Genomic DNA, 9,370 nt, shown 5'->3' on the forward strand with positions numbered 1-9,370 from the left:
CAGACAAGCCGGTCGTCACATACCATGTCGATCATATTGGCCCGATGGGGTTGACCAAATAACGATAATATCACGTTTTCGTGATCGTAGATGCCTTTTCCAAGTACGTATGGTAGGATACAACAAGAATCACAGGGGTTGGAGAAGTTTTAACTTGTTTGAAGCGCCAGGCTTTTTTTTGGAAATCCGTACAGGATAGTTTTAGATCGTGGAGCTGCATTCACAACCCACCTGTGAAGGAGTACTGCGATAGGGAGAAAATCCAACATTTGCCGATTGCAACAGGCGTAACAAAAAGAAACGGACAAGTAGAACGCATGCACAAAATTGTTGTTCCAATGCTCTCCAAAGTAAGTAACCTGAAAGTCGAGGGTGCTGGTATAAGGTAAAGCAATTCAATATACCTGTGTTTTTCTCATTCGACGCGCTTCGTACAGCTAAACACAGGCATATTGAACTGCAACGTGCCGAATGTACAAAATTTAGAAAGTGCACTTATTTAGTAGATTGTATAATACATTTTCGTCACAAAATGTGATACCAGAACTTTTTTGTTAAAGGTGCGATCGTCACTAGATTTGTACCTCGTTTAGAAGTGTTTTTGTTTGATATTGTAAAAACTTGCATTTTAAGTTTCAGCAAAATTGTTGACTCAACATTTATCTTGAACTTACACTCGCGCGAAACACGGTGTGATGGCCCAATTGGTTAGGCGTCTGCCTCTGTTGAGAGAAAATCCCCAGCTAAGAACCATATTTTAAACATTTCTTTAACAATTTTGAGAATAATATTGTATCTAACAAAACATCTTTTAACGAGGTAAGGGGTCGTTACGATCGCACCATCAACATACAAAAGTTCTGATATACAATTTTTTGACGAAAAATAATTGTATATCCGACTAAAAAAATACACTTTTTAATATTTTTTATAAACTATTGACCTTACACCCCTTTCTGGCAAGAACATCGTCAATAATGCCACAGCCAGTAGGTACAAGTAAAAAAAAAACTTAATGTTGATAGAAATGTAAACATCGATGTTTGTCAACTCGAAGGTCTATTTCAGTTAAAAGTTTGCAACGCATTGAAGGAGTCGTTTCTGAACCCATAAAGTCTGTCTGTCTGTCCCTTTGTCCATTTATACCCAGCTTTAAAGTAAACATCGATGTTTCTCAACTCGAAGGTATATTTCAGTTGAAAGTTTGCAACGCAGTGAAGGAGATATTTCTGAACCCATAAAGTCCATTTCTGCCCAGCTTTAAAGTTATTGGGAAAATTAATTAATGGGGAAATAATAGGAAAATATTTCTAGCTTTGTAATTTTTGGTCACATTTTCTTCTACTCCAGCATATATCTTTTTTTTGTTATTATAGAAATATAAATTAAATTTAATTAAAATCGGACTACTAAATCATTTAGTTAACATAGGAAACATGGAAATATAAATTTCATAATAATACAAAAACCGTTATCTTTTCGCTAAAACATATACGCGAATAAATTAAAATGGAATAAAATTCAAATATTTCTTTAATTATTTTTTTAGTTTTCTAATAATGGAAAGCCCTGTGTGTACACTGCTTCCATTGAAACGACCTGCATGCAAAGACATTAGAAGACATTATATTGGTCTTTGCTGCAAGGGCACACCGAGATAAAAGTGTTCCTATTTTTTAGTAACCTTAAATTATTATAATGTGGACTAGGTTTCAACTTTTCGGGTAAAGCAAGTAGTAACAATTTATGGTCGATTTTAGAGGCAATTTAATGAGAATATCGGTGTCAAAAATGATAATAAAAAAAGTAATTACTTATTGTTAAATTTAGTGACCTTTTTGAATGATTTCTAGAGAAAATTTATATTTATAAATATTTGTATCCTAAGCTAAAAGCTAATGATGGAAAGGAAAAGAATATTACATAGAAAGTGTCAAAATTACATACATAAAATTTCAAGAATCATACCAAATTGAACATTTAAGACCATATATATCCTATAAATTTGGTCAGTTATGACTTATAAATATTATCATTTATGACCTCTTAGTTTGGTCAATTCAGGTGTTTTCAAAAAAATGTTAAGTGCTCAGGAGAGTAGGGATGGGAAGAAAAGTTTGGTTGGACATAGCAACTATAAATAAAATGTCAGTACCATGAAACTGGTATCATTGAAAAGCCTGTTCCTGCTTTATAAGCAAATAAATTGTGCAGCCTTTGAAAGAGTCGCTTTGCATATCTCCCTTGGCACTCCGCTTAGCTGAGTAACGGGTACCCGTAGAGTAAAAGGGTATGCTAGATTCGTCGAAAAGTACAAAATCAAGAATATTTTTCATGATTTCACAACAATCCGTTCGCTATGTTTTAGTTCCAAGCGGTCAAATCATGAACATTGAGGTGAAATTATGAACGCTTCACTGGAAAATGCCTTGAATGAAATGGGGTGAAAACAGTTCATAAGTTATCAACACCGTTCATGAAAATATGTATGTAGGTCTGGTGTCCCGATTGTCCGTACTTGAAAAATTCTTTCGGTGGTCCAGCTGAAAGAGCGACCACCTTTAAATACTATCTAAATTTACTCATTTCTAATATTTTTATTCTAGCATCAAAACTGTGGGCGCCATAGCCTTGGTCGGTTTGTCGCTATAGTCGACGCCTAGACTATTAGATACCCGTTACTCAGATATGTGGAGTGCGAGGGAGAGTGAGATATGCATGCAGCAAATCGACTGTTTCCGAGACTGCACACAATATTTGCGAACGGTCCGATTTGAAAAATTTTTGGCATGTAGTTGGCGTAGACAATTAAACAAAATCCCATTTACACTTTTACACAATATTAAAAATTTGGGAGCTAGACAGGTTTTAGCGATACGGGCTTGTGTGGGCGTTAGAGTGAGCGTGGCACCCTGCTGAAATAAACTAGCGCTGCGCAAGAGCCTCTAGAATCTGCATGCCTAATGCCAACTTTCTACCTTTTATAGTTTCTATTTACACTTTTTAAAAATAGCGGTTTGGGCGTTTTGGCCGTTAGAGTGGGCATGGCACACTGCTGAAAAAAACATGCGCTGCGTAAGAGCATCTTGAATCTGCATGCCTAATCCCAACTTTCTAGCTTTAATAATTTCTTAGATCTAAGCGTTCATACAGACGAAGGGACAGACGGACGTTGCTATTTCGACTCGGCTAGTGATCCTGATCAAGGATATAAATATTTCTTTTAGAAGGTGAGAAATGCTGATTTCGGAATTGCTTCACCTATATGCGAAAACTTTGATTGACGTTGCTAGCCTTTGTGGGCGTTACAGTGGGCATGGCACACTTGGATAACAAATTTGCGCTGAGTTAGAAACAACCAGAAGAAGCCGGTAAGCGGAGTTTAATAAATAAATATGAATTTATAAGCCAAAGTAAAACAGATTTGTGTAGGTTACGCAATGAAGTGAAACAAAACAGGGACGTGATGGAAGCCCCAGCAGGCTGCCAGCCAGTCAACACACTAATCCAGTGACTCTTGTAGGCAGTCAGCCAAATAGCGGGACTCATGACTGAATGTGAAACTAACATACCGTCCAAACGAGCTTGTCCCACTTACTGTTTTTGCTGTGGCAGCAGCATCGGCATCGTCTTCTGTACCCAAATTGAGCCTAGCCTCTGCGTGTAATCCGTTATTAAATTATGTTTGTGTTTTATTTGTCTTTGCTATTCTGCTTGTGAATATTTTGAATAAATAAAAATAAGCAGAACAAAGCTCAAAGCATAGCAAAAAGCTAGCCTGCAATACACACACTCGTCTTAGGACATTCATATGCACACAATCACATGAAATCAAGACTAGAGAAAACAATAGTATGTCGAGTAAGGTGAGTACTTTTTTGAGCCACTTTTTAGTGTCGAATTTATGTATTTGCGGTTTCTTGTGCTCCCAGGCAAGTTGACATTTTAATAAGTCGGGCGGCTTCAGAGCGTATGATAAACGCTATTACAAATACGCCCTTGACAACAATGCTAAGTCCTAAAACTGCCGCGTAGCCGTGTCTTTCTAGACTGTGGTACACTAACACACATACATTGTTCCTTGGCATTCTGCAGACCCCTAGATGACGAAACGCTCCTGTTTCTTTTTCTAACGCCCGGCTGGTTCGATGACAGTCCAGCATAGACATAGGATTTCCTTCCTTTTTGAAGTTTGTGGGCGGCTATGAGTGGGCGTGGCAAACTTTTTTTTGAATCAATCAAAAAGTATTGATAAGAACAATATATTTCAGATAAAATTTTTATTCTCGCATTAAAGCTCTAGGAGCCACAGTTTTAAGCGGTTTGTGGGCGTTTGAGTGGGCGTACACCCTGCTGAAATAAACTTGCTCTGCGCAGGAAGCTTAAGAATCTGCATGCCGAGCCCCAATAGCCTAGCCCTTATAGTTTTCGAGATCTCTTTTTTACGGACGGTCGGAGATACGGACATGGCTAGACCGACTCGGCTAGTGATCCTGATCAAGAATATATATACTTTATGGGGTCCTTCTACCTGTTACATACTTTTCGACGAATCTAGTATACCCTTTTACTCTACGAGTATTAGGCCATCTGTGACCTAAAAAGTCGGGCAAAAAGTGCAAAAATATAAATTTTTAGGCAGTACATGACCTATAAATTAAGTTTTAGTACATTTTTTAATTTTGTAGGCCATGACCTTTGCTTTATTATTTTTCTGGGTGTGAGCTTTGTTAAGCCTTCTCTGAATGGCTTGGCTTCCTCTCGGAATTCTAAGAACTGTGGCGAGATCATGTAGTTATTGTCTCCAGGCGGCTGCGCTTGCTGCTTTCACTAGCAGGAGGAATTAATTACTCTGCGAGTTCGCTAATTCAGCTGCTTGCAGCCTCTTAACGCTTTCCCTTTTGACGCAAATTAAATTGGTGGTCGCCCAAGGGATTTTTTTAAGGAAAACGTTGTAGCTCCGCTTATCAAAGTACTAGTAATTTCTATGACAACTTAGCCTTTTTTAATGCAGGCTATTGCAGAATGCTGGCTTTTTTCTTTTAAAATTGCATTATCCACATCGTTGTTTGAATGGCCTTCGAAGAAGCATTGTGTTGCCTTTTCTTGCTGACGCCGGTCCTTTTTGCTATTCCATACAGCAAACTAATCGATGTTGAAACAAGGAAGAACGCTATAGTCGAGTACCTCGACTATCAGATACCCGTTACTCAGCTAAAGGGACCAAAAGGTAATGGAGATATGCAAGCAGCAAAGCGAGATTGAAATGCGCCACCTACCGGCGGTAGACAGATTTAAGCGTTGTGGGCGTTAGAGTGGGCGTGGCAAATTTTTGTATCTAGCATAAAAATTGTGGGCGCCACAGGCTTGGGCGGTTTGTGGGCGTTAGAGTGGGCGTGGCATGTTCGCGTAACAAACTTGCGCTACGCACAAGGCTACGGAATCTAAATCTGAGATCCCAATTCTCTATCCTTGATAGTTTCCGAGATATCCACGTTCATATTTACGATTTTTTGAAGTTTGTGGGCGGTTTGTGGGCGTGGCAAACTTTTTTTTTATCAATCGATAGGTATTGATGAGAACAATACATTTCAGTTAAAATTTTTATTCTAGCATCAAAACTGTAGGAGCCACAGTCAATCGATAGGTATTGATGAGAACAATACATTTCAGTTAAAATTTTTATTCTAGCATCAAAACTGTAGGAGCCACAGTCTTGGGCGGTTTGTGGGCGTTAGAGTGGGCGTGGCACTCTACTGAAACAAACTTGCGCTGCGTAAGAAGCTCAGAAATCTGCACGCCAAATCTCAATAGCCTAGCTCTCATAGCTTCCAAGATCTCAGCGCTCATCCGGACAGACGGACATGGCTAGATCGACTCGGCTAGTGATCCTGATTAAGAATATATATACTTTATGGGTCGGAAACGCTTCCTTCTGCCTGTTACATACTTTCCGATGAATCTAGTATACCCTTTTACTCTACGAGTATCGGGTATAAAAAGTGAGGTTACCTGAGAAAAGTTAAATGTCCACCAATAGTGCAGAAAAGTGCAGAATAAGACTAACAGCTATGGATTGAGAATTGACAACGCTACAACATACACTTAGACGCACTTCAAAATGGTGCAAAACTCTTTTCCAAAATTCCTATCCAATGTTGAGATTTTTTTCCCAAAATCCATTTTAAGGTGCTTTTATAAAATTAACAAATGTTAGTATAAACACGCACAATTTAAACAGTCTGGGAAATCCATATTCAAGGATTTGTGCGTTTATTTGTTGATTTGTATGTAAATAAATGAATAACAAAGACCACGGCAAAAAAACGCAAACTTGGCGTGCGTGCTTTGGGATTCAAAAGCTGAATTTACAGCTGTTTTCCTAACATAAAACTGGTAGGTATTAGCATTTTCAGTTTGAGGCACAATGTTTTCACACCAATTTATTCCAATTGGAACACTTTTAAGAAATGCTTAATGCCAGATAAAGTGGTCATTTACCCTATAGTGCAATGTGTTCTTTATAATTCCCAACTGGGTCCAGCGTCTCGTACACCTAGACTGCCAAGAAAAACTTTGAAATTAAAGTCTTTACTCATAACATATATTCAACATTATATATTCATATATATAACATATGTGGGAACTGAAAGTCACTTTTAAAAGGGGCAATTTAAAAATTAGCTGTTTTTATTTTGATTATAAAGTTCTATCACGTTCACGTTTCACGTAAGAGTAACTATTTGATGGATAAAATTGACAATACTATGGTTGTGGATCGTTTTTCTATTATATTGGTCAATTTTACCAAAAGATTCTTTTGTGTGTGCGCAAATTATGTGCTTTCCAGCGGCGTTCATGCTGTGTGTTTGGCAGCGGCCAAGTTTGTGCTTGCCGCAGGCAATAAGCCAAAGCCCAAACTCTCAAACTAATATGCCAACTCGATGCCTGAGCAAGCTAAGTTGAGGCAGCGGGATGCGGAAAGTCATACTAAGCACGTGACATACTCACAACTGATTTCCCAGTGCTGCTGACCCCTTAAAAGATGCTGGAGCGGATTGATGATGAGTGGTATTTTTCGTATTTAGCAGCAACTAGTTAACTTGCGACTTCTACTTGGCGGTGACATTGAGTGGGCCCTTCAGTTATGTACTCCTCGCACTAAAGCCTCCGTCAGACTTACGTCCGTCTTGGACGCAATGCGATTTGGGTCAAAGTGGCAACAAATCAACAATGCAGCGCGCACATTATACAGTGGCCACCGCCGCTGCCTGTTTCTCAGTTCCTGTAGCGCTCTGCCGTCTCTGTTTCCGTTTCCGCTTTCACTTTTTGTCACCGTTGACTTTTGATGTTCGCACTCGCAGTTGCTCCGCCAGTGTAGGGAAGCGAAGCAAGCGGAAAAGGTTCAATTGACGCGCAATCACTGACTAATTTTCCGCCCGCCGCGGATCAATTTACCGAACAGAGGCACTTTTAGCTAGGAAAACACATCGCTTAAACGGGCAAACAAACAACTTTTTCATTTTGGCCATGCTTTACTTTTAATATAATTTTTGCCACCGGTAAGCCACGAATTCCACTTTAACCCCAGCCCCGCGCACTCGGGTATCCTTGTTGTTTGTGTATTGATGTGTTGTTGTTGCTACTAAGGCTTGGAACGATGCCGTCGCTTCCGCAGCGTGCACAGCTTTCAAGGAGCAAACAAAGTGTACTGACAGGACGACCCGGAACGACCAGGACTCAGTTGGCCTTCGAAAACACTCGCTACTGGAAAAGAGAATCTGCTCATGCGCCTCGTTCTAGTGAGCGAAAGCTCCCGCCAGCTTTTAGCTCAGCGGCGACTCGTGTCCGCCTCTCGCTTCGCGTCTTCGGCTTCACCCGATGAAGGACTCCGGGTCAGCTGATTCCAGTTTCCATGACGCAGAACAATTAAGAGAATCCGTTCTGGGAAAACTCTCTTTGGTTTATTCGCAGGGACTCCTAACTCCCTGGTTCCAAGATACCAAAACTGTGACACATTTGCGAACGGAACTCACTTTGTCATTGTCACGTGCTGGAGCGTCGGTCTACCGATAGAACGCAATAGCCAAAGCTCTGATAACGCTCACCCTTCGCAGGTAGCGAGTCCGTGTCCTGCAAATTGATATCCTAATGCAACTGGCAGTCAGATAAGCGGACCGACAGACAGATGACCGCCACAAGCGGAGCCGCCACTTGCAACTAAACTTTTGCGGTGACCGAGCAAAGGAGCAAGTCCCCCAACCCATTGACAACTACCCTCAACTATGGGCCGTCACCAGGACAAGGGGCAGAATGTGGTGTAGTAAAGCTGCTGCCCACATGGCACTGGTTGTTGTCCGCTAGTGTGCTGACCAACCTCAATGATTTCTTACTTACAGCGCGCAATTTTAACGCTGGATGGGCTGTGAGCGTGGGGACAGCGCCAGCTCATGCACGTCCACTGCTGCAAGGGCATAATCGCATTCATGTAGGTTTTCGAGGCATAGGACCGAGGCATCCATGAGCTAGCCAATGCGTTTCGAGTGGGGTTGCCGTCTTAATCTGTGAGTGTCTGCAAGCGGTCGGGAAAAAGTCCAGGAAATTGCTTTTGCTCAAGCGCTTTGGCGCGGGAAAGGCGAGAGGGCGGATGCTCGTCGTCGCCGTAGAAGGGAAGCAGGGTCGATTGCGATTGAATTGGGAATTGACTGGGATCGCTATTTGTATAAGCTAGTATCGATAGGCGGTTGTTTGCCTCCAAGAATCCTTAATTAAGCAACATACAGTCGCCCTGAAAATATTTGTACTGCAGAACGCCTTTGGGATTTATATGTACCGAAACTGAATTATTGCCACGGCTCAGCAAATAACACAAGCGTTGACCCCTAAAAACTACGTATGATTTGAATTTTTTTTTTGCTGACTCGCATGCTTGGCAGCCATTTAGTCAATGGTCAACGTGCTCAATTCCATTCCCTTTGACCCCGTTCAACTTTTGTCATCATCAGTGCTCAATTTGATTTCATGTGTACCCCGCGGGACCCCACCCACTTTCCGTTTTTTAGTCTTTCGCTCCCTGTTTCCGGCCCCACCCATTAACCTACACTCATAGAAATTTTACTGTAAAATCGCCCTAAAAACAAGGAAAATCGGCCTAAAACGGGGGTCAATGGCGACTGGATAACAAAATAAGGGCAACATTTTCTAAAAATAGGCATGTGTTGGACTTACATTTAGGCCGATTTCTCTTAGATCTAGGGTTAATTTTCTTAAGTCTTGGGCGATTTTTCTGTTTTCAAAGGTAAATACCCTTAACGTATGAAAAAATATTTTAAGCATCAACGGCGGTAATTCTTGAAAATATGGTGAAGCG

At 40.7% G+C, this 9,370-nt stretch overlaps 1 protein-coding gene and 1 long non-coding RNA gene across 12 annotated transcripts in view; one reads left to right on the top strand and one right to left on the bottom strand.

The window, feature by feature from the left end:
• The window catches only part of LOC119562649 (zwei Ig domain protein zig-8), a 302,211-nt gene extending 294,502 nt beyond the window's left edge, over nt 1-7,709 (bottom strand). For 5 of the 10 annotated variants that reach the window (XM_037875878.1, XM_037875879.1, XM_037875880.1 and 2 more), the window contains exon 1: nt 7,012-7,708. The gene's annotated coding sequence lies outside the window, so the exon portion shown is untranslated. Of the gene's footprint in view, nt 1-7,007 lie in introns of all 10 variants that reach the window. The other 5 variants (XM_037875886.1, XM_037875884.1, XM_037875885.1 and 2 more) reach the window with 2 other exon arrangements.
• Nucleotides 123-3,656, top strand: LOC119562650. Of its 2 annotated transcripts, none has more exons than XR_005221924.1 (3): nt 123-350; nt 3,228-3,371; nt 3,423-3,656. It is a non-coding gene; the product is annotated as an uncharacterized LOC119562650 (long non-coding RNA). The 2 variants fall into 2 exon arrangements; XR_005221923.1 differs by having other exon boundaries at nt 3,433-3,656.
• Nucleotides 7,710-9,370: the final 1,661 nt, after the last annotated feature.

This window comes from Drosophila subpulchrella, unplaced genomic scaffold, assembly GCF_014743375.2.
Source record: "Drosophila subpulchrella strain 33 F10 #4 breed RU33 unplaced genomic scaffold, RU_Dsub_v1.1 Primary Assembly Seq81, whole genome shotgun sequence".
Classification (NCBI taxonomy): Eukaryota; Metazoa; Arthropoda; class Insecta; order Diptera; family Drosophilidae; genus Drosophila; species Drosophila subpulchrella.